The sequence below is a fragment of the Dromiciops gliroides genome, chromosome 4 (assembly GCF_019393635.1).
Source record: "Dromiciops gliroides isolate mDroGli1 chromosome 4, mDroGli1.pri, whole genome shotgun sequence".
NCBI lineage: Eukaryota > Metazoa > Chordata > Mammalia > Microbiotheria > Microbiotheriidae > Dromiciops > Dromiciops gliroides.
Genome location: NC_057864.1, coordinates 30,249,404 through 30,274,368, shown reverse-complemented (window position 1 = coordinate 30,274,368; position 24,965 = coordinate 30,249,404).

Sequence of the window (24,965 nt, the reverse complement as noted above, 5' to 3'; positions counted from 1 at the left end):
AAGAAGAAGAAGAAGAAGAAGAAGAAGAAGAAGAAGAAGAGAGGCCCAGGACAGGTAAGGGACTTGTCCAGGGACATACAGCTAGCAAGTAACAGAGCTGTGTGTGTGGCCCAGGTGTGCTAGTTCTAAACCCAGTGTTTTGCTGTTGTTATTGTTTTCAACATTATATGACCATACTGGTAAATAGAATCCAGGAGTGTATCTGGTCTAACTTGTATCTCAAGTGAACAAGCATTTATTAACGACCTACTAATAAAATAAGTATTAAGGACCTACTATGCGCCAGGCATGGTGTTAAGTGCTCAGGATACAAAGAAAGGCAAAACCCCAGTCCCTTCCCTGAAGGAGTTCTTGGTCTAGTTGGGGAGACAGCATAAAAACAACATGTTTTGTGTAAGGAATAGCAGAGACTTATCACTGGATGGTGGAGTACATTGAGGGGTGTAAAGTATAAGAAGATTGTACAGGTAAGACAGGACATGGTGATGAAGGATTCTGAAAGCCAAACAGAGGACTTTTTATATTTGATCCCAGAGGTAATAGGGAGCCACTGAAGTTTATGGAACAGGTGAGGGGTATGTGACATGGTCAGACCTGTTTCTTAGTAGAGGAGTATGAGACAAGTAATCCTTTCTATTACATTCATGACAACCAGTGCTCAGAGTCAAAACCTGCAGTGACAGGGAGTTCACTGCCTTTCTAGACAGCCTGGTCCACTTTTAAAAATTTATTTTCTTTTTCTTTATTTTTTTGTGGGGCAATGAGGGTTAAGTGACTTGCCCAGGGTCACACAGCTAGTAAGTGTCAAGTGTCTGAGGCCAGATTTGAACTCAGGTCCTCCTGAGTCCAGGGCCGGTGCTTTATCCACTGCACCACCTAGCTGCCCCTAGCCTGGTCCACTTTTGACCAACTATATTTGCAAGGTTGTGTTGCTCTACATCCTCCTAATTCCAGAGAGCAAGTGCTTCCAGTGGCCTCTTAGAGCTGGGCTGGTTCTAGCAAACACGAAGCCATTGTATTCTCCAGGCATCCTTTCACCACCTACTGTTGCCACCCTCCTTCCCCTGCTCCCTCCCCTTTTCTTTCCAGTTTCTAGAACCACCATTAAATGAGTGCTGCCTTTGCTGGTAGAAAAGGGAGCCCAGTCTGCTCCCCTAGGGCTCTCCTGATGATTGCTGGGACTTGGCAAACCAAAATGACCCTCCCTGCCCATCAGTCCCCTGCACATGTTGTCTCTCTCTTTTATAACAGAAAGTCCTTGAGGTCAGAGGCTGCCTTTGCTTTAATATTTCTGTCCCCAGTCTGTAATACAGTGCATCATAAGGGCTTAATCAATGCTCATTCATGAATTCAGTCCTTCTCCAGAGATAGAGTGGTCGAAACACTGTGGACTTGGAATTAACGGAAAGTGCTTTGAAATCTCTGTCAGTTACTGGCTGTGTGACCCTGGGCAAGTTCCTTAACTTCTCTGAATCTCAGTTTCCTTGTCTATAAAATGGACATGAGACTTTCTGAAGTAGCTACTTCACAGGGGTGCCATGAGGTCAAATGGAGAGAATGCCTATGAATAACAATACCAATGGTAATATAGGGCTTTAAAATTTGCAAAGTCATTTACACATGGTATTTCTTTGGATCCTAACAACAACCCTGGAAGGAGAGTACTATTATTATCCTCATATCACAGATGAAGAAACTGAGCCACAGAGAGTTCAGGTGACTTGCCCAAGGTCACCCAGCTAGAAAGTGTCAGAGATGGGATTTGAACTTGGATGTTCCTGGCTCCAGGTATCTTCCTTGATGTGGGCAGCTCTGTCTCTGGTGATGTCTGTTTGTAGTTCATTGGTCCCTTTCTGGTTCAGAGTTCCCTGGGAGGGGCAGCTAGGTGGCACAGTGGATAGAACACCAGCCCTGGATTCAGGAGGACCTGAGTTCAAATCTGACCTTAGATACTTAACACTTACTAACTGTGTGACCCTGGGCAAGTCACTTAACCCCAATTGCCTCACCAAAGAAAAAAAAAATTGACAGAGTTCCCTGGGAGCACTGAGAGATAAACTCAAGTGCTCAGGGTTACATGACCATTGTGCATCAGGACATTCCTCGAATCCCCCAATTCTCCAACTCCGAGGCCAGCTCTCTATCATCTGGGCCATGTTGCCTCTCTCACCAAACCTGGAGCACCATCTAAATGTCAGTGATTATCCTTAATTGATGATAATAATAACGACAACAACAACGGCAATAACAATCATAATCATACTTGATTCCCTTGAACATTAAATGTGAAAGGATAGCAGCAGGCAGGGCAGCAGCTTGTCCAGGGCTGAGCGACATCTGAATTCCATTGAACAAGAAGAGAGAAACGAAAGAGGTTGTTAACAATAATGGTGGTGAGAGCTAACCTTTGCATAGCTAGTGAAGGTTTGCCAAGTACTTAGACAAACATTCCTCCCCTCTGTGACCAGGCAGAACAAATCTAGTCCCTTTCTTGTGACAAGGTTTCTTTCTTTCTTTCTTTTTTTGGCAGGGCAATGGGGGTTAAGTGACTTACCCAGGTTCACACAGCTAGTAAGTGTCAAGTGTCTAAGGCCGGATTTGAACTCAGGTCCTTCTGAATCCAGGGCTGGTGCTTTATCCACTGTGCCACCTAGCTACCTGACAAGGTTTCTTGTACTAGGTGACAGCCATCATGTTCTATCTAAGCTTTCTTTCCCCATAATCACAAGAGGCTCATAGGTCCAGAGTTAGATGTGACCTGAAGGCATTTAGTCCAATCTCCTCAATTTTACAGATAAGTAAACTGAGGCCTGTGGAGGTTAAGTGACTTGCCCAAGGTCACACAGGTGGTAAGTAGGCAGCATACTTTAGTCTAAACATCCGTCAGTTCCTTTAACTGAACCTCAGGTGGTCTGGTCTCCAGGTCCCCCTTAAACTGGACAAAGCCCCCAAGCACCTTGAGCCCCACACGCCTAAACAGGGAGGTTGATAGATGTCAAAACAGACCATCAGCTCAGGCCAACAACACACAAACAGTCCATCAGTTCCGTCAAACAACTGGTCAGTTGGACAAAAGACATGAAAAACAACCGACCAGCCCCTCATAGCCTGCTGCTCAGCCTCAGTCGATAAGTCAATGCTGATTTCATGAGCCCTGGGTTTATACACTCGGCATTGACCAGATCAATGACCTCAAAATGGTGAGTCACCTCAGTCTATAAACATCCCATCACATGCCTGGTCAATCAAGGTGCTCCTTCAAGATTTCAGAGCACTGGGTCTAGAGGGAAGAAGGCCTGAGTTCAAATCCAGACTCTGACACACTTAGCTGTGAAAGCTGGGCAAATCACCTAACCTCTGCCTGCCTTAGTTTCCTCCTATGTAAAATAGAGATGAATATAGCACTTCATAGGGATTGTTGTGGGATTCGAGTGAGATAATATTTGTGATGAGCTTTGTAAAACTTAAAGTATTATGTAAATGCTGCTTCTGCTGATAATATTATCTCAGACAGAGAGAGAGAGAGGGAGAGAGAGAAAGAAAGAGAGAGAGAGAGAGAGAGAGAGAGAGAGAGAGAGAGAGAGAGAGAGAGAGAGAGAGAGTCAGGGAGTTAGGGTGCTGGATCTAGAGTCAGAAAGACCTGAGTTCAAATCCTGACTCTTGTAGTCTACTATTAAAAAAATGATGAACAGGATGCTATCAGAAAAACCTGGAAAGACCTACATGAGCTAATGCAGAGTGAAATGTACAAAATAACAGCAATATTATAAGATGATCTTCTGTGAATGACTTGGTTATTTTCAGCAATGCAATGATCCAAGACAACTCTGAAGGACTTATGAAAAATGCAATCCATCTACATAGAAAGAACTGATAGTATCTGAATACAGATTGAAGCATCGTTTTTTTGGTTAGTTCCTTTATCTGGAGTCTTGTTTCTGTCTGTTTTCTTTTACAACCTGGCTAATGTGGAAATGTTTTACATGACTACTCATGTATAACTTATATTGAATTGCTTGAGTTCTTGGGAGGGGGGGGAGGGATTCTATGAGGCAGAGCTTTATTTTATCCAGCCTTCATTTGGTCTAACTCTCCCATTATACAGACAGGACAACTGAGGTTTAGGGAGGGGAAGGTTCATAGGTCCAGGTCACACAGTTAGTAAGGAACCCAACTGGGATTTGAGCCAAGGCTCTCTGACACATTTAAGGAAAGACAGTGATAAGCTGGACAGTTTCCAGAGGAAGGCACTTGGGATATTTAAGGGCCTTCAGTTCATGTCATTTGAGGATTGCTTGAAAGACCTGGGAATGAAGAAGACTCAGGGGTGAATAGGATGGTGGCCTTCAAGTAGCTGAAGAGCAGATGGAAGGAAGGTAGACTGAGTCATTTAATTCCATTTCCAGAGGTGACTTGTATTTTTTTTTTTATCAAAACATATACACAGAGCAGCTAGGTAGCACAGTGGATAAAGTACTGGCCCTGGATTCAGTAGGACCTGAGTTCAAATCTGACCTCAGACACTTGACACTTACTAGCTGTGTGACCCTGGGCAAGTCACCTAACCCTCATTGCCCTACAAAAACAAACAACAAAAAAACCATATACACAACTTATCACACACACACACATATGTGTGTGTGCATATATATAATGGTTAAACACAAGGTAATTTGGGAGGGAGGGCATTAGTATTTGGGGGGACAAGGAAAGGCTTGTATAGAAGGTAGTGCTTGAACTGAGTTTCGAAAGAAAAGAGATTCCAAGAGGCAGATGTAAAGAGCAGGGCATTCCCAGCAGGGGGGAATGACCGGGGCAAAGGCCTGGAGATAGGAAATGGAGTTCAGTGAGCAAGTCCTTTAACAGCCTCCTGATGCGGAATAGTGGTTATTTCTGGAATGTGAGCACTGGGGTGAGATTTTCCCAGCCCTCCTGTTCTGTTACTGTGTGACCTTTGGTCAGAGTCCTCCCTTCTCTGGGCCTGTCTCCTTATCTGTGGGATGAGGCAGCCGGGCTTCTAGATTTCTGTTCCAGAAGGCCACTCATGCTTTTCTGCTTGATTGCCTTTGAGAGGGACTAGGGTCTGTGCCTGGCTCTGATGGAAAGTGGAACAGAATTGTATCTTTCTGCTCATTCAAGGGGGGCTTGGGAAACAGCCATTTTATAGCCAGGAACTCCCAACTCCGGGGGCGGGCAGTGGACTCCAGAACAAGAAACTCATCTCCTGAAGGAAACATGAATTATCCACCACGTTCCCAAGCAAAAGAAACAGGCTGGAGGAATTGCTCTCTCTGTTAGTATTGGCTGGCGGAGTGAGCCCCCCAGGTCGACTGTAATTTCCAAATTAGATAAAACATTAGGTCATATTAGTGCTCTATTAGACAAACAGCCAGGCGGAGGGAGGGAGGGAACATGGGCTGAGCCAGCCTGGCCTCCCTCCCTGCGGGAGACTTGGGGCTATCGGCTGCAGAAATGCTTCATGTTTCTCTGAATGATATCAGGGGAAATGGCAAACTGAAGTGGAAGCAGCTTCTGGCTTTTGTTGAATTGAACTTTCCAGAAGGCCTTGGGATCCCAGTAGTTTTCAAGACCGTGAGAGGGGGCACGGTATCATGGGTAGACTGCTGGATTTGGAGTTAGGAGGGGGTCCGTTCAAGTCCTGCTTTGGGCACTGACTGCCTGGGATAAGTCACTTCACCTCTATGTGCCTCAGTTTCCTCAATCATAATGTGATAGTGTTGGACTAAGATCCTAAGGTCTCTCTTGTAACAAAAAAGGAAACTGAGGCCAAGAAGGGAAAGGGACTTTCCAAGGTCAGGCCCTTTGGGAAAGAAAATAGAAGGCATGGCCAGAGCAGTCCACACTTTTCTCCAAGGGCTTCTAAGAACCCCCAAATCCCTCTATAGTCTAAGATATGTGAATAGACTCTGGGGTCTCTTCACCCAGCTGGCTGGACCAATGACCCAGGAGCCCAGGAACATAGCTGAGTATCGTGAAATCACAGATGAAGAGTTGGAAAGAACTTTAGAGGTCATTCTGTCCAACCTTCTGGTTTTCCAGAGGAGGAAACAGAGGCCCACAGAGACTAAATAACTTGCCCCTGTCTGGCTAGAGTGAAAGCAAAGAATATTAGAGGCTGGATTGGATTCTATCTCAGTTCCTTAGGGTTTAGACTATCTGTTCTAGGTTACCTTGTTTCTACTTTGCATGTATCTTGTATATACTCTGCATGAATGAATGAATGAATGAATGAATATTTATTAAGTGCTTTCTATGTGCCAAGCATTGTTCTATGTGTGTATGTATATTTATATATAGGTGTGTATATATGTGTGTACGTGTGTATAAATATACATATATATATATATGCATATATATGCCATTTCCCCCATTAGAATGAAAGCTCGCATCAAAAGTCATGAGCAGGGGGGCAGCTAGATGGGGCAGTGGATAAAGCACTGGCCCTGGATTCAGGAGGACCTGAGTTCAAATCTGGCCTCACTTGACACTAGCTGTGTGACCTTGGGCAAGTCACTTAACCCTCATTGCCCTCAAAAAAAAAAAGTCATGAGCAGGCTAAAGGATATGAACAAATAATTTCTCAAAAGAATTGCAGATTATTAATAACCATATAAAATAATACTCCAAATCACTAATAAGAAGACAAATGCAAATCAAAACAACTCTGAGGTTTCACCTCAAACCCTGTAAAATGACAAAGATGACAAAAGATGGGGATAGTTAATATTGAAAGGACTGTGGGAAGATCAACACACTGGTGCATTGTTGGTGGAGCTGTGAATTAGTAAAACTATTCAGGGACAACTAGGTGGAGCAGTGGATAGAGCACTGACCCTGGATTCAGGAGGACCTAAGTTCAAATCTGGCCTCAGACACTTGACATTTATTAGCTGTGTGACCCTGGGCAAGTCACTTAACCCCAATTGTCTCACTAAAACCAAACCAAAACAAAAAACCATTCAGCAAAACAATTCTGAATTATGGTGATTAAGTAGCTAAAATGTTTACATCCTTTAACCCAGAGATTCCAGTGCTGGGCATATACTACAAGGGGGTAATTGAAAAGAAGGGGAAAAAAAGTCCACATCTACACAAAAATATTTATAGCAGCACTTTTTGTATAGCAAAGAGCTTGGAACAAAGTAGGTGTCCCTAATCTGGGGAATGGATATAGCAAATGGTGGTACCTGAATATGATAGAATGTTACTGTTTCATAAGAAATTATGAATATGAAGACTACAGAGAAGATCTATGTGAACTGACACAGAGTGAATGCAGAAGAGCCAAGAAAGTCCATCAAATGGGGAATGGCTGAAAAAGTTGTGGTATATGAATGTAATGGAATACTAATGTGCTGTAAGAAATGATGAATAGGCAAATTTCAGAAAAACCTGGAAAGACTTAAATGAACTAATGCTGAGTGAAGTGAGCAGAATTTAGAGAACATTGTACACAGTAGTAGCAACATTGTATGATGATCAACTATGATTGATTTAGCTCTTCTCAGCAATACAGAGATCCAAGAAAATTCCAAAAGACTCATGATGGAAAATGTTCTCTACACCCAGAGAAAGAACTGCTGGAGTCTGAATGCAGAGTGAACCGTACTAGTTTCCCTTTTTGCACGTTTTTTTTTCTTTTGTTCTGTTTCTTTTTTCACAATATGACTTATGAGGAAATATGCTTAACATGATTGTACTGTATAATCTATATCAGATTGCTTGCCGTCTTGGGGAAGGGGCAGGGAGGGAGAAAAATCTGAACTAAAAAATCTCATAAAAGAATGAATGAGGGGGCAGCTAGGTGGCACAGTGGATAAAGCATCGACCCTGGATGCAGGAGGTCCTGAGTTCAAATCCGACCTCAGACACTTGACACTAGCTGTGTGACCTTGGGCAAGTCACTTAACCCTCATTGCCCCGAAAAAAAAAAAGAATGAATGTTGAAAACTATCTTTACATGTAATTGGAAAAAAAAATACTATTTACATAAAAGAAAAATACCTTAAGAATAAGAGCTATCAAAAAAGGAAAAAAAGAATAAGAGATATCCCAAAGTGGAACAGATTATTTTGGAAGGTGGTGAGTTCCACATCACTCTAAATGTTCAAATGGAGAATGAAGGCTCAGTTGTCCAAAGGAGAGTTGGAGCACATGAGCTCTGACATCCTGTAATTCTACCATCTATGCGGCTGCAGAGTATGCAGTCTCTCATCTTGAATATCTGACTTCTTCTGGGTGTCTCATCCCTCCCCGTACCACTCAGAGATCTCAACACCTTAAAGGTAGAATGATAGTTCAGATTTGGGGTATGGCTACTTGGGAGGGAGGGTCCCGTGAGACTCCAGACATGACCCTCCTTAATAATCTACGCTCACCACTGCGGTCTGCTCTGCCCTGACTCCATCCTCCGAATCCCAGTCTGAGAGTTGGAAGGAGTCTTGGCAACCCCCTTGTTCACCATACATTCAAGGGGGCCCTGCTGTAACTTCTTGGTCTCCCTGCCTCTGCCTAAAGGTCTCCAAAGAGGGGGAACCCACCGTCTCTCTGTAGGAAGTCGGACAGAATGGCGGAGGGGCAAGAGCCACAGACTTGGTGGGAGCATGTAATCTGCTACGTCAGTTCTTTGACTCCATAGTTGCGTGATCTTGGGTAAATGCTTCAACCTTTCCGAGGCTTCTTTTCCCCATCTGTGAAATGAAGGGTTTAGATTAGGTGACCTCTGGAGTCCAAAATGACACACACATATTAAGCATGCCACTGAACCCTGGGAACATACAGAGTTTAGCTGAGAGACATCTTAACGGAGGCAGATTCTATGATAACAAAAGTTAGAGGATACCCTCCTGAGGGGGCGGTGCCTGTGGGGGAGCCTGGGGGCTGGAGGGGGCTGGGGCAGGGAGTGAGCCCTGCGAGGGGGCCTGGCCCATGTACAGTCTCGGGGAAATCGATGTGGACAGGACAGCCAAGCCTGCAGGCAGCCCACCCTCCGTGATGCGGATCACATTCCCTCGCCCGCGTCTGAGCAGTATAAACACACTGTGGGGATGGGCAGTGTTTCCTGAGGCTCTCCACGGGCGAGCAGCCATGGTGGGGAGGAGCAGGCCGGCTGGGGGCTGACAATTTGATATAAACCACAGGACAGTGTCCAGCATGCTGGGAAACTCAGTTCCTGCCTCCCCTCTCTCAACCTAATCCCCCAACCTATCAGCTGCATCCAATTAGCCCCCTCCTTCGAATCAGAGAATGAATGTCAGGACGCAACACTACCAAGTCCTGATGGGGAAACTGAGGCCCAGAATAAGGAATTAATTTGTCCAAGGTTCCACAACCAAGACTAGAACACAGGGCTTTTGCCTGTGTATTCAGTTGAATTCAATTCCGTTCAGTTCAGTTCACAGCAGCATGTAATAAGTTTTCGCTGTTGCCATTGTTCAGTCATTTCAGTCGTGTCCCACTCTTCTAGACCCCATTTGAGGTTTTCTTGGCAAAGACACTGGAGCGGGTTGCCATTTCCTTCTCCACCTCATTTTACAGATGAGGAAACTGAGTCACACAGCTAGGAAGCGTCTCAGCCCACATTTGAATACAGGAAGATGAGTCTTCCTGACTTCAGGTCCAAGCGATCTATCTACCATACCACATAGCTGTTTGTTTGTTTTTTTAGACTGAATTAAATTAGACACATGTTTAGTGAGTACCTGTTATATAAAAATAAGAAAGAAGACAAGAAGTCTGAGAACCAAATCTTAGAGAAAGTCAGCATTTAATGGCCAACCAAGGGAAGTTCATAGTTTACGGAGCTATCTATATTGTCCAATTTCCTCATTTTACAGATGAGGTGACTGAGCACCAGGGAAGAGACTTGACTTGCCTGAAGTTTCAGGTATAGCAGGCATCATAGGTGAGACTTCAACCTAGGTTCTCTGACTCCAGTACCACTGGAAACCATTGTTCTACACCTTGAACAAAGGCCCTCAAATGGAAGTTGGAGGGATCAGGCAATCTGGTGTAGTGACTGGAGTCAGAGGCCTGTGTTCAAATCATGCCTCTAATGCTGTGTGACCTTAGCCAAGATCCAACCTCCCTGAACCTGGTTCTCCATCTGTAAAATGGACCAGTTAACTTTCAAGGTCCCTTCCAAATCTAGATTTATGACTGTGAGATCCTTTCAAAAGCCAAGGGAAGAGGGAGAATCTGGAGAGAAGGGATGGTCAATGGGTCCAAATGCTAGGGATGGAAAGGCCACTAGTGGCTTGAGATAGGGTGATTTCAATAGACCAATAAGGCAACAGCATCTTGCAGGAGGGTGGGAAAGCAGAGGCAGGGACAGTGGATAGGAGTCGTGAGGGTAGGGAAGGAGAGTGAGGGGATCATCTCTGGAAGGATCAAGGGAAGGTTTTCTTGGTTGTGCCTGCAGCCAAAGGGGAAGGAGTCAATAGAATGGGGAGCCTGGAGCCAAAGGCTACAGAATACTCCCCAGAGATAGAATGAGGTTCCGGGGGCCCTGGAGAGGCAGAGATGGATGGGGAGAGTGGAGGGGCTAGCCTTAATGAGAAAAAGGGAAGCCTTGTGCTCAGAGGGAAGACAAGGCAATGATGAAATAAGGATGGAGGGAGGCTTTAAGGAGCAGACCAGAAGGAATGAAGGAGCTTCCGATGGATGGCCTCAATGATTTGGGAGGCAAGTTCATCCCATAGGGGCGTGTGGAGGGGGAAGGGCAGGCTTGGGAGCTGGGGGTGGATGGCTATATGTGGACAGTTGGAGACAGGGGAGAAGACTGGCAAGGCCTTTCCAAGGATTCAGCTTAGTAGACATCTATCCCTTTGTTGACTCTTGATCTCCATTGTTGTGGGCACTCCATCTGCCCATGCCCTCTCCCCTTCCATTCCCCTGTCAATGTCCTCCCCAGTACCCTGGGAACCTTCCTCACCCCTCCCTGACATGGTGTGAAGGCAATGGAACATTTGGCCTACCCCTCTGCTCGGTCCCCCGGTCCCCCATCTCCCTCTCCCCCTTTCTCTCTGTCTCTCTATCTCTCTGTGTCTGTCTCTTTCTGTCTCTGTCTCTGCCTGTCTCTGTCTCTGTCTCTCTCACTTTTGCTCGCTCAAGTTACATGACTTGCTCAGGGGTCACATATATCCATATGTGTCAGAGATAGGATGGGCACCCATGCCATGCTGTTTCTCTGTTGCTGTTCAAAAAATGGCATTTTATTTCAGGGAGAGGCTCAGGGCTGTTCAAACCAAACAGAACCAAACCACAGGCAAGTTCCCGAAGGCTGCCCACCCCGCCCTCCTCTTCTCTGTCATAGTGTCTCTCTGAGATGCATGTTCTGTGGGGGCAGCTCTATGGGCTCATCCCAGTTGCATACCTGAGCCTGGAAAGAGGCATTTTTTGTTCACTACTTTCAGTCCAGCTGGAGTGCGTTGCATGAAATTCCCTGATGAGTTAATTAGCCTTGGAGGGGGAGCAGGAAGAGGGGAGGGGCTGGTTATACAGGAGGAAAGGATGTTGGGGTGGGGATATGGGCGGGAGCCTTGTTGGAATCACTACCATGGAATCCTTCATGGGATCCAAAGGGAGTCTGGAGTTAGGTCTTGGGGGAAAACCACAAAGGTCCAGGATATCCTGGAAGTCAGATATTGTCCCCCCGATCCTTGGTAGCTATGTGGCACAGTGGTTAGAGCTCTGGGCTCTGAGTCAGAAAGAGCTGAGTTCAAATGTGACCTCAGACACTTAGGAGCCATGTAACCCTGGGCAAGTCACTTCACCCCATTTGCCTCAGTTTCCTTATCTGTCAAATGAGCTGGAGAAGGAAGTGGCAAGCCACTTCAGCGTCTTTGCTAGGAAAGCCCCAAATGGGGTCCAGCCTATTTGCCAACTTCCAGGAAGGAAGGACCCACACCCCTCCCCAGGCAGCCCTTCCCTCTGGGACTGCTCTCGTTAGGGGGAGGTTTGTCCTGACATCAGGCCTAAAGCTACCTCTTTACAACATCTGTCCAGGGCTCCTAGTTTTTCCAGACTAATCTCTTTCCACGGTTGGGCTTTTAAATACTTGAAATCTGCCATCCTGCTTCCTCTGACTTCCCTTGTCTAGGAGGGATGTCCCCCGTTCTTTCAGTCAGTCCTCTTGAGTTGGGACCTCCAGGTCCTTCCCCAGCCTGGCTCTCTTCCTCTGCATGTTCTCCAGTTTGTCAGCATACTTCCTAAGACATGGCACTTACAATGGAGCCCAGTCCTCTGGTGGGGTCTGATCAGGGAGGAGAAGAGTGGGATCCCCACTCACCTTGTTCTTGACCATTATGCACCTCTTGATGTGGCCCAGGATCCTATGGATGAGCTGCAGGGATTTCCTGCATCACCCTGCTGACTGTCGAGCTGCTGGTCTACTTATACACCCAGGTCATTTTCAGACGGACTCTTCGGAAATAGTTGGAACTTCTGCCTCCTGTGGCTCTTGCTTTTCACCAATGTTTTCTGCTGCCTCTAAACTGGTCTTGCTTCTGAAATTCCTTAAGAGTCAGCAGCTTGTTGCTACCTAGGGTTGCCTCAAAGGCACTCAAGGAAAGAAATCCATAATGGTTGTTCGAATGAATTGCTCTCAAATTTCACTTAGCTCATCTTCTGACTTGGGCCTGAGGCTCTAGGCAGAGTGACCCTGGAGGGCTCAGCCAAGGCACATGTGTGTTGAGTGAGAGGACTCCATCTCTATAGGGAGTAGGTTTCAGGCTAATACCCCTCCTTGAGGAGACCCTAACCCCTATTCTTCCCAAACACTGGAATTAATGGAAACTTTATGGTTGAAGGAATGGTGAAGTCCTCTCTGTACCCCCTGTCTCAGTCTCCCTAAGGACTTCTAGGCAGACTCAGCATGTTGGCTGATGGTCCTTATGCTCCCCACCCCACCTCATAGTCCACCCTCTGGTGAGCCAGGCCCTCTGTGGACCTGGAACCCAGTCATGGTACTCACCAATGCTGGGGCAAGGTGGGCAGTTATTGATCCAAGCAGCTCTGAGCAGAGGGAGCAGGCCATAGGACCTGCCAGGCTTCCTGAGCCTGGGCCTGGACCCCTTCTGCCTCTCCATAGCTCCCAGGGGCATCTTTGGGGAGAGCTAAAGAATGAGAGGAATGTTCCAAGTCTCCCGTTTTTCCCTCCCCTCCCTCTTTACATCTCTCTCGGGGTTGGAGCTTTGAAATGTGCCAAGAACAAAGGAGGAAAAACTCAATGACCCCCAGGGAGCTATGAATCTATAGTCCTCTCAGCTAGCCTGACCTGACCAGGGCTATGGGGGGCTTTCCTGGAGGGAAATGAGAGCGTGTGTATATGAAGCACATGCACACATGCATGTATAAACACATGGAGATTAGTTTAGTCTCAGCATATGTCTATACATGTGCAGCTTGGTACATGTGTATATGTATGCAGATGTTTTAGTAAATTGTGTACATGCATGTTCTCCATGACTGGAGTGCACTTTCTCCTCAGCTCCACCTGTTAGAATGCCTTACTCCCACCACAATTCAGTGTGAGTAACCTTCTGCTTGAAGTCTTTCTTGATCCTTCCCCAAAGAAACTTGTAGATTTTTTTGTTTGTTTGCTTTTTTTTTTTGCTTATACACACACGCTGTCTCCCTAATGGAATGTAAGCTCCTTGAAGGTAAAGCCTTTTTCACTTTTGTTTTTGTGTCTCCAGCACCTAGCACAGCCCTTGACATAGAATAAGAGGCACTTCATAAATACTTGTTGATTGACCCTGTTGGCATGTATATACACAGACACACATGAGTGCACACATGCACAGCCATATGCCCATGCATGCTTTCGTGGACTGTGGTGTAGCTTTAGATGTGTTTTGTGTATAGGGTTGCTACCCAAACAGACACACCAACTTCCTCCCTCTTCTGCTATTGATTCTTTTCCTTCTTAAGTCTCTCTCTCTGGGTTTGAAGAAGTCTAGGAGGTAAAGATCTCTCAGAGTTACCTAAAACTGCAGAAACTCTTTCCAAGCAGATTGTTTACACCTCAGTCTGAGCTGAGGAAAAACTCTCCATTTGGGGTTGATTTCCCCTTCCTTAATTTTAAACCATGTACTTATTGGTTTGGAATAGAATCATTATGTGACTATATATTTTAATAGCAATTTCAAATGGCTTAGGAATTTGAATAAATATATAAAGGAATGGGCATCCCACTTGCAAACCACAATAGTTGGTGGGGTGTCAGTGTTGGATCTCTTCCTTCCCACCCTATCCCCCACCCCCACCTCCCACTGGTTGGAAGGGAAATAGGAAATAAATTGGTGGGATGGGTAAAGGGGAGCTGGTTTTCTTCTTAGGAAGTGTTCCAGGGCAGTCAGAGGTTCTGTGGACTAGATTCAAGGAATCTCAACAGTCCCAGTCTGCCCACCTATCTGATCACATCTCTCTATGACTTCTTGAATGCTTCATTGACCTATGAGGTCCACTTCATCATTCTTCTTTTTGTTACAGAGAAGCATCAACTTTTCCCCCTCCCCCATTACCTGAAGACTCAGTAGAAACAGAGGGATGAGCTCTGGGCTCACCACATTCCTTCTCTGCCTCTCAGGGTTGCTTCTCTATACTTCAATTGCATGAGTTCTTGGCAGAAGGAAGTTTCTTCCCAAGTCAGCTGTGCCTCTGCATCTGCGAGAAACACTGGGCAAAATTCAGGGGTGCCTACACAGTGATCCCCCTTGCCTGCCAAGTCTTTATGGCAACATTTCTGGGGAGAAGTGCTTATGGAGGGCAGCTAGGTGGTGCAGTGGATAGAGCACTGGCCTTGGATTCAGTAGGACCTGAGTTCAAATCTGGACTCAGACACTTGACACTTACTAGCTGTGTGACCCTGGGCAAGTCACTTAACCCTCATTGCCCTGCAAAAAAAAGTGCTTATGGATAAAATATGTTCATATATCTGTACGAATGAAGAGAGTGTTTGTAACCGAATATACTATGTACCATGTGTTAAGTGAGATCCAGCTACAAAAAGAGGGCAGTCCCTCACCTCAAGAAGCTTATATTCTTTTTTTTGTAAGAAGCTTATATTCTAATAAGAGGAGAGACAATGCATACAGGAGAGTTGAGGCTGGAGAAGGGTGTTTTGTCCTGGGATAGGGAATGCATTAGCCAGGATCTCCTTCTCTTCCAAGACCCATTTCTATCCCTGACCTCCTCCAGGAAGCCTTGTCTGACTTCTCTAGTGCCCAGACACCTCTCGATTCTTGGAGAGCAGACAGCTCTCTGACTCAGTGTCCTCCTCATTGGGCACTTAGCGTACACTGCCTGCTATCATGACAATACACATACACACACATATACACATATACTCATATATACATATACATACACACTTACGCACATATACATATACATGCCTATTAACCAACAGAAAGACTCAAATTCAAATCCAGCCTCAGACGCTTCCTCTAGGAAAGCCACTTCACAGTTTTGGCCTCAGTTTCCTCATTTGTAAAATGAGCCGGAGAAGGAAATGGCAAACCATGTCAAAATCTTTGCCAAGAAAACCCCAAATGGGGTCACAAAGAGTCGGACATGGCTGAAATGACTGAGCAACAGCAGTAACAACAACAGCAATGGGACAGCACTGTGCCTCCTTGTGCCTCCTTCCTCTCTATGTAGCCCCAGTCCTGCCAATTACAGGCAAGGACAGTAAGGGGGCAGAATCACAGCATTTTAGAGCCATTTTAGAGAGGGGTTGAGGGATCGTCTGATCCAAGTCCTACATTTTATAGGAAAGAAAACTGAGGCCAAGAGAGGGGGGGTGACCACACCAGAGCCTCAGAGTGAGGCAATGCCCAAATTGGAACCTGGCTGTTTATTGGATTGATTCATAGAGGGTAAAAGCTGGATCTCTGGGCTGGAGAGGATGCTCTGGGCCCCCTTTTGACAGACAGGCTCCTCTTGTGCATAGAGGGAGGAGAGCTGGGTTCCCATTCACCCTGAGGAAGGAAAGGACAAAGCCCCAGTTGCTATAGGCTTTAAGGCTGACAGAGTGCTTCGGCCTTTGGGGTAAATTGGTCAACGTATGATTATTCTAATTTTATAGATGAGGAAACTGGGATCATAGAGCTCAGAAGTGTCAGGGGCAGGATGTGCTCCCTAGTCTCTCCTGACACCAGATCTAGAGTCTTCCCATTATTAATACAATAGGGATGCAAGTTACAATTAAGAGATGCCTCAGATTTTATTGAATTGCCTTCTCCCTCCTTCCTTCCTTCTTTCCTTCCTTCCTTCCTTCCTTCCTTCCCTCCTTCCTTCCTTCCTTCCTTCCTTCCTTCCTTCCTTCCTTCCTTCCTTCCTTCCTTCCTTCCTTCCTTCCTTCCTTCCTTCCTCCCTCCCTTCCTTCTTTCCTTCCTCCCTCCCTTCCTTCTTTCCTTCCTCCCTCCCTTCTTTCTTTCTTTCTCTTTCTTTCTTTCTTTCTTTCTTTCTTTCTTTCTTTCTTTCTTTCTTTCTTTCTTTCTTTCTTTCTTTCCTTCCTTCCTTCCTTCCTTTTCTCCTCCCTCCATCCCTCTTTTCCTCCTCCATCCCTCTCTTCCTTTCTCTTTCCCTCCCTTAATCCCTTCCTTTTTATCTTTCTTCTTCCCTCCTTACCTCCATCTCTCCCCCACTTCCTCCCTTCCTCCCTCTCTCCTTCCTCCTTCCTTTCTCATTCTTATGTGACAGAGTATGCCCTTGGTGCTATAAATACCAAGAGAAAACTGAATCAGTTTTTGCCTTGATGGAGTATATTACATTCTACTGGGGAGATGAGGGGGAGAGAAAAGTCAGGTGTTACTCTAAGGCTGGGAACCTGAGTGACTGGAAGACTTGGTGACCAAGACAAATAGTGAAGCAGGTTTTCCTGCCTTTATGAAATTAAAAACAACACTAAGAACTTATGAAGTATAGTGGAGAGTGCTGGAAGCTCTGGATTAAAATTTTGCCTTGGACACATTATAGCTTTGGGCTACCAGGCTCTCTGGGACTCAGTTTCCTTTTTTGTAAGGGGGTTGGATAATAATGGCATCAACCTTACAGGGTGGTTGTGAGGCTCAAATGAGATCAGGCTTGTAAAGGGCTTTGGAACTTTAAAGAACGCCCCAAAGTGAACTATTAGGATTCTGTTAACAAAGTCTTTGACCCTTAGCATTAGAATCTTAGACTCCAGATGTGACTGAGCAGGAGCAGAAGACCCTTCTGAGATGCTGCCCCAGCTCCAGGTTCTGAGAATGGAATCCAGGGTAGAGGAGGAGGGGACCCTGGTTTCAGCCAGCTGGGATTGCCACTCCTGGCCCTCGCTCGGCTCCCACCACATTCTCTGTGGAATGCTGGACATGAGTCCGGCGGTGGGTACACACGGGGCCCCATCTGCAGACAGGTCCTTGAGGTCAACTGAAAGAAAACTGGGGGCAGATGAGTGAGGAGAGCTGGATTATTTTTAGAGAAGGGGGACAAACACTGACCAAAGAAAGAAAGGCAGGCTTTTGTCCGGATGCCGTGGGTGCACTGGACAGCAGGAGCAACAAGTCTGGCTCCATGAAGCAGATGAAACTCATGAGTAGGCTCTCTTTGGGGAGGGGGGAATGGGGCATGGAGCCTTTCCCAGGAGCCTTGGCTGCTGAGAAATCCTTGCTTGACCCCATCCCCATGACCTGCCTGCTTCCCATATCCCACCTCACCCTTGAGAAAGGAAGCTTATTTTGCTGGGGTAAATCATATGCAAATGAGTAAATAAATAATGAACCACATTCCAGAGCCAAATGGAGATTTGTGTGTAGACCTTAGTGAGAGGCAATGTGGCTTAGAAGAAGGCTGGTGGAGTGGGTGGAAGGCTGGACTTGGAGTAAGGAAGACCTGAGTTGGAAAGTCCTTAGCCATTATTAGTAGTTATGTGTTGTTGTTGTTGTTGTTGCTGAGTCATATCCCACTCTTTATGAACCCATTTGGAGTTTTCGTGGCAAAGATACTGGAGTGGTTTGCCATGTCCTTCTCCAGCTCATTTTACAGATGAAGAAACTGAGGCAAACAGGGTGAAGTGACTTGCCCAGGGTCACACAGCTGAGTGTCTGAGGCTGGATTTGAACTTAGGAAGGTGAGTCTTCCTGATTCCAAGCCCAGCGCTCTATGCACAATGGTGCCACCTAGCTGCCCCAATCCCTTCATTTTACAGGTGAGTAAATGAGATCTGGAGAGAAGGGTCCTTCCTAGCATCACACAATGCTAGCAGGAGCAGGTTTAGGAGTCCTGTCCCCCCCACCCCCACCCCCACCCCCGACTAGAATCCTAGAATCTGAGTAAGTTCTAGAAGAACTTTGGTACAAACAATATAAAGCACAGCTGGCACATTGAAAGTTACACTGTGCTTTCCCCATGTTTTTTCAGTTGATCCCTCAACAACTATGTGAGGTAGGTGCTGTGGACGCTATTGTCCTCATTGTACAAATGAGGAAGGAAACTGAGGCATGTAGCGGTTGTGTGACTTACCCAGGGTGACATAGCTATTAAATATCAGAAGCAGAATTGGAACCCAGATCTCCCCTGCTCCAGGGTCCAGACATCTCTCCACTGTTAGACCACGTCTAGCTCAAACCCTCCCATTGGTAAGAGCCCCCATTTTGTGGGAGCTGGCGCGTGGAGGGAAGAGGGCTTCCAGTGCATCCAGAGGTTCACCAAGAGGGGCCTCGGGAGACCTGTTAGTGAATGTTGTGGTGTTTGAAAGTTATTGTAGAGATATTTGGGGTTTTTGTTTGAAAATTCTGGGAAGCCAGAGACTCTTGGGTAATGTGTAAATCACAGGGAAGCCGTACACTGGTTTTGGCCCAGAGAGAGCCCCTTTCCATGGATGAGGTCAGTAGATAAAGACAGTGGCCACAGAAAACCTGGTCTCTGTGTGTGTCTGTGTGTGTGTGTTTGTCCCCATGTTTGTCTTTTTTGATAGACTGCAAGCTCTTGGAGGGCAGACAATGCTTCATGTTTGTCTCTGTCTCCAGTGCCTGGCACAGAAAAGGTGCCCAGTAAATGCTTACTGTGGAACTGATAATTCACTATATGTGAATTGTAGAATTCCAGGCTCTGATCAGGAAAGACCTCAGAGGGCATCTAGTGACCCCCCCACCCCTACCCCAGGCCAGGATCCCCTCTGTAATTTAATAATGATCCCTCTTTGCAGTAGCATGAGAACCCTTTGGGTTTTTGGTCCTAATCTTTCCTTTGATGGGACTTCTGGACTATAGGGACATCTCTCCTTCTGCTTGACACCCTCATCTTGCACCTGATTTGGAACCCACCTTCTTTGGAAATTTTTCTGCTAGAAATTTCCACATCCCATTTACCCTCCCTAATCAGTGCCTCTTGTCCATGACATTAGAGAAGGGAGCTCAATGAGACCAAACTGCTAGAGACTCTGCCCTTCTTTATGAAACACCTGGGGTTGATGGGTATCACTAAGAAACCTTATTGTGAGGGACAGCCCAGATGGGTGTACATCAGCCTGGGAGGAAGGGTGAGAAATCTGGCTGAACTCCCAGGCCATGGCGATGAATGGTTACTACAGAGGCAGGAGGGGTAGCAGGGGCTGTGGGCACAGCGGATAGACAGAGCTCTGGACGTGGGATCCAGAAGACTTGGGTCAAAATACATTGCTGACATATGCTACCCGTGTGATGCAGGGGATCCCTCTTAAGCTCTCTGACTCTAAATTTCCTCCTTTGTAAAATGAGAGAGTTGCAACTCTGTATCCATGATCCTCTGATCTTTCTAGTGGTTCATAATACCACCTGGGGCAGAAGAGTTAAGTACCATTCCCTCCATGGCTACAGAGAATTATCGACCTTCTATCCATTTGCTCCACTACTCATTAGCACCAACTTATTATGAAAAAGGGGGTGTCGATGCATGTATCTAGAAAATCAAAATTAGCTCTGAGCCCCCACCCACTGGTGAAAACCTACCTCCTTTATGAACTGGTTGCATTTCAGTGAGCTCTTTTTTTTTTTTTTTAGTGAGGCAATTGGGGTTAAGTGACTTGCCCAGGGTCACACAGCTAGTAAGTGTTAAGTGTCTGAGGCCGAATTTGAACCCAGGTACTCCTGACTCCAAGGCCAGTGTTCTATCCACTGTGCCACCTAGCTGCCCCTCAGTGAGCTCTTTTGATGTGACTTTGGCATGATGGATTTGGCTCTTCATGGAAGCAAACATACATGCTTAAATGCTAAATCAAATCAAGGAACAAGCACTTATTCAATATTTACTATGTGCCAGACCCTGTGCTAAACACTGGAAATACAAATGTAAGCAAAGAGAAAGACAGTCCCTGTCCTCAAGGAACTTACATTCTAATTGGGGAAGACATAAAAGGGAACAGAAAAACCCACATTGATGAAGCCTGGAATGACAGAAATAGTGCCAGGAGAGTAGTGAGAGATGGCTGTCCTGAGCCCTCAGAAGGAGCTCACCAATAGGAAGAAGAGGTGGAGGAATCTGCCAGGGTGAGAGATGGTGGTGAAGTCCAGAGAATCAAAAGGGGAGTTGAGAGAGGGTTGAAGTAAGTACAGCATTTTACTCTCAGCATAAATTCAGTGATTAAATCCAAAGTGCATAAGTAGAGCACAAAATACAGTAACTTAATGAACGACCTACCAGTGTGATGCAAGTCCTGTGTCCCTTTTCTCCAGTAACTGTCCTCTGGATGTACCCTTGTCCCTCCTCCTGCCTTCCATCCTTCCAGGTGTCCCGAATTAAACCACAAACCTTCCACTGTGTGAGTAAAAAACCTGCCAAATAAAAGCCTTATTGCTGTTAGCATCAGGAACCAGTCTGACTCTCAAGTGGAAACTTCAAACTCTTCAAAAGTATCTCCAGTGGATTAGTATGTTCTCATGTCTATATTAGTCAGTCAGTCAGTCAGTCAACAAGCATTTATTAGGTACCTACTATGTGTCAGGCACTTAAAAACACTTTTCTTCACAATACCCCAATGAATTAGGGAACACAAGTATAATTATGCCCATTTTATAGAGGAAAAAACTGAAGCCTAGACTGAACTAAATGACTTATCCATGGTTGGAAGGAATAGTCAGAACTTGGCAAAATGCTTAATACTCTTTCCATTCTATTCTGCTGCCTCATGACCATCCCTGAAAGGAAGAAGTTCATTTTCAGCTTTTCATCGATGTCAGCCCCTTGTCAGTCTCTGTTGATGGGGAGTTCACAAACCCAATGGAGTAGCCTCCTTCAGAGTTAGGTAATTGTGATGATTGGAAGTAATTGGGTTCAAATCTTCTTCTCTGGCCTTGCCATTCATTGGTATAAATCAAGGCTACTCCCTTAAGAATAGTCAAGGGGAGACTCACAAAGTCAGTGCTTGAAAGACCTCGGACTTCTGGTTTCCTGATGGCCTCCCAGGGAGGCCATCTGATACAGAGATCTGTGCAATCTGGGGCTCAATACCAGTTCAAATCCTTTTACTGACTAGGTAGGTGTGCTTTAGCACTCTGACATCCCTTGTTCTAAGTTCTAAGGTTCTCCCCTCTGACATTCTATGTTCTAAGGTCCTTCCCAGCTCTGACCTATGTTCTAAGTTTCCCATAGCTCTGACATCCTAAGTGCTATGTTGAGTTCCTCGCCTCCAGCTCTGATAATATGTGTTCTAAGGTTCCCCCAGCTCTGACATTCTGTGTTCTATGTTCTAAGATCCCCATTCCCTTCTGCTCCACTTGCCCCCCCCACCTGAAATTCTGTGAATGTCTAAGCCCTTCCTGGCTGAATAGATTCATTGGTCCCGACCCTGTGCTGATTCTCCCTGGGGGGAGATAAGGGGTCTTGAAGGCCCACTCCAAGCTCAGAAAAGTATTACCATTATCTGTTAACTGTGAGAGAAGGGGGTTAGGGGAGACACACCTCGGTTCAGTCACATACTTGCTGGGAGTGCACCCTGCTGGTTCATAGTCAGACATAGACAATTCTTCAGTATCTCCCTTCCAACCAGAAAGCCCCTGAGAATTGACCCACCCAATTCCTTTGCTTGCCTCCCTTTTCTGAGGCTTACAGGCTTTGAATGAATGAAGTAATTGTCTCCATTTGTCACTTCTCTGTCTGTGTGTAGGCACAGCCTGGGCAGAGCCCCACCTCTTCCTGAGAGACAGGCATTTCCCTGGTTCCCATTTCAGAGTCTCAGAGAGGTTAAGTATGGTGCCTGAGATCACACAGCATGCCCCATAGCAAGGTCTTGTCAGTCCTCAATTGTGGGGACCTCATGAGCTGCCCATTGGGAACTATCCTGTGAACCTCCTTGGGTCTAGAGACAGTTCCTGGATCAGAGGAAGTGCCCCTTCCCTAGTCCCTCCCCTTGCAGTCCTCTGCAGAGTCTGTCCATGGCCAGGTGCGGTACTCTAATTGTGTCTGACAGTTAGTTACTCTCTGGCTAACTGCTTTGGGACGGCTGTGGCTCCCCAGGCCTGCTAGGGATCCCAGCTACTAAGTAATTGGCTTTGGCCATCCTGGTGCCTGCTGAATGACACAGGGCAGGCTCCCCCAGCAGCAGACCTCCTGGCCGTCCCCCTCCCCTCACGCCCCACACCAGGGGGGCGGGGCTCTCAGCCATGGTGGTCTCTCCCTCCCTCTCTCCTGGTCACATTGGAAACATTAGGGAACAGCTCTTGGAGCATGGAGGTTCAGCTTCCATCCTGGAGACCATGCCTAAGTCTTAACACATTGTGTCTGCCTGTGTGCGCTCAGGGGAGGCTGAGGAGCCGGGACCTCATGACAGTCTGGGCCCAGGGGCCGCCGGCTTGGGGGACATCCGTAGGAAGCGGTTAGCACTGCCGGCTTGCCAGCCCAGCCTTTCTTGCCTTGATGGAATCATGACAACTCCCATTTCTATAGCCATGCCAACGCTTACAAAGAACCTCCTTCATGTTGGCCCTGGAAGGGAGGTAGAGCAATAGGCATTGTTTCCGTTGGGCAGATGAGGAAATAGAGGCTGGGATCAGAAGAGTGAGGAGAATTGGGGGGTGGGAATCCTGGGCTCAGAGTCCTACCACCTTCGTTCTCTGTCATGTCATGGCTGTGTGACTGTGGACAAATCACATCTCTCTCTGAGCCTGTTTCCTCATCTGTCAAATGAACACACTGGATGCCGTGACCTCTGAGGTCTCCCTCAGCCCTGACCTACTACTATTCTGTGACTTGCTCGGGGCCTAGCAGCTGGAATTCAAAGCCAACCTTCTACCCCGTGCTGCCAGCCCTGAGCCTCCACACAGGGATAGACGTCTACACAGGAAACAACTCCCTTTGCCCCAGTATTGGACCATCTCCCAAGTTTTTTCTTTAGGGAAGCTTGGTGGAAGGAGACAGTGAAGGAATGAGAAGACATGGATCAAGTGCTTACTTACCCTGATCAAACGAGCCAACAATTGTAAACTGCTTAGCCCAGGGAGGACTCGGCACAAAGTAAAAACAATATAAACGTAAAGTTGTTGTTGCCATTGTTGGCGTTACCACCCCTTGCTAAGCAATGGAGATACAAGTACAAAGGTCCCTGCCCTCAGAGAGCTTATATTCTAACCCAGGAGAGCACATCTTGACGTGCACACGACGTGCCCATCATTCTCTCCACTCTGAGGGGGGGCCCAAAAGAAGGCCCCCAGAAGGCTTTTTGATGGGAAGATGAAGCAGCCATTGAGTGTCTAGTGACCCTTTCAGAGCCTCACAGGAAGGAATCAGAGCATGTGCCTGATTGCTCTGAGAAGGTCGTCTGGGCTTTGAGAAGGCAGGGGATAGTGTGTGTATCTGTCGGGCTGACACAGGGCCTCTGGAAGGACTCAGGGCAATGAGCATTTATTAAGCACCTCCTGTCTTCCAGGAACAGTGTTTCTCCTAAGGCATACAAAGAAAAGCAGAAGCCAGTTCCTGGCCTCAGGGAGCTCACAGACTAAATGGAGACAATGGGAAGACAGGTGTGTACAAACAAGCCATACATAGGATTAATTGGAGATAATGGGCAGAGGGAAGGCATCATCGATAAGGCATAATGGGATTGGAGCTGGGACCTGGAGAAAGCCAAGGTGAGGAAGGGTCGAATTCCAGGCATCGGGCACAGCCAGAGAAAATGCTTGGAGTCAGGCTGGGGTCTAGTTGGAGGACCAGCCAGGAAGGAGAGAGCCCCTCTCCTCGTTTTCACTTGGCTTTCCAAATTAAATTGCTGAAGACAGAACAAATCCCAGAGAGGCCCTTGTCAGAGTGCCCCCAGGGACAAGCATATTCTTCTGGGCTATTCCACTGGAGACCTCTAGCCAAGTTGGCACAAAATTCTCAGAGACTTCTTTGAGTCCAGCCAGCCACTGGGTCCACTCAGAGGGCAGCAGAAAAAGCAGGAGTTATGGATGGGGGTTGGGATGTCTTGGGAAAGGAGATTGAGACTGGATGTCAGGACAGACACCCTAAGCCCAGGAGCTGCTCCAGGGAAGATTGGGCTGCCAAGGGAGGTGGTGGGGTCCCTCTCACCAAGGTCTCCCCGCTGAGATGCCTTTGGTGTTTGGGCTGGACTAGAGGCTCTGGGGTCCTCTCCAACACTCAAACATTAAGATTCTGTGATCACTCCAGTCCCAGCTGGCACCTAAACAGGCACCCCCACTGTGAACGCTCCACTTGATTGTCCAGCCCACCAGAAAGACTTCAGACCCAGGCATTCACTTTGTCTGTTATAGCCCATCCTCCCGGGCTTGGGGGGGGGGAGTCCACCTGCCTGGAGGAAGGTGCTTGGCACATCCACCTCCTGGCATCCCCTCCAGAGACAGCTCTCCAAGAAGCTTTCATGAGTGGGAGTCCTAGAGGTGAGAGTGGCACTGCTGAAAGACCTCCATTGCTCTTCTAGCCCCTCCCTTCTCCTCCACTCTACCCTCTATTCCTCTCTACTCTGGTCC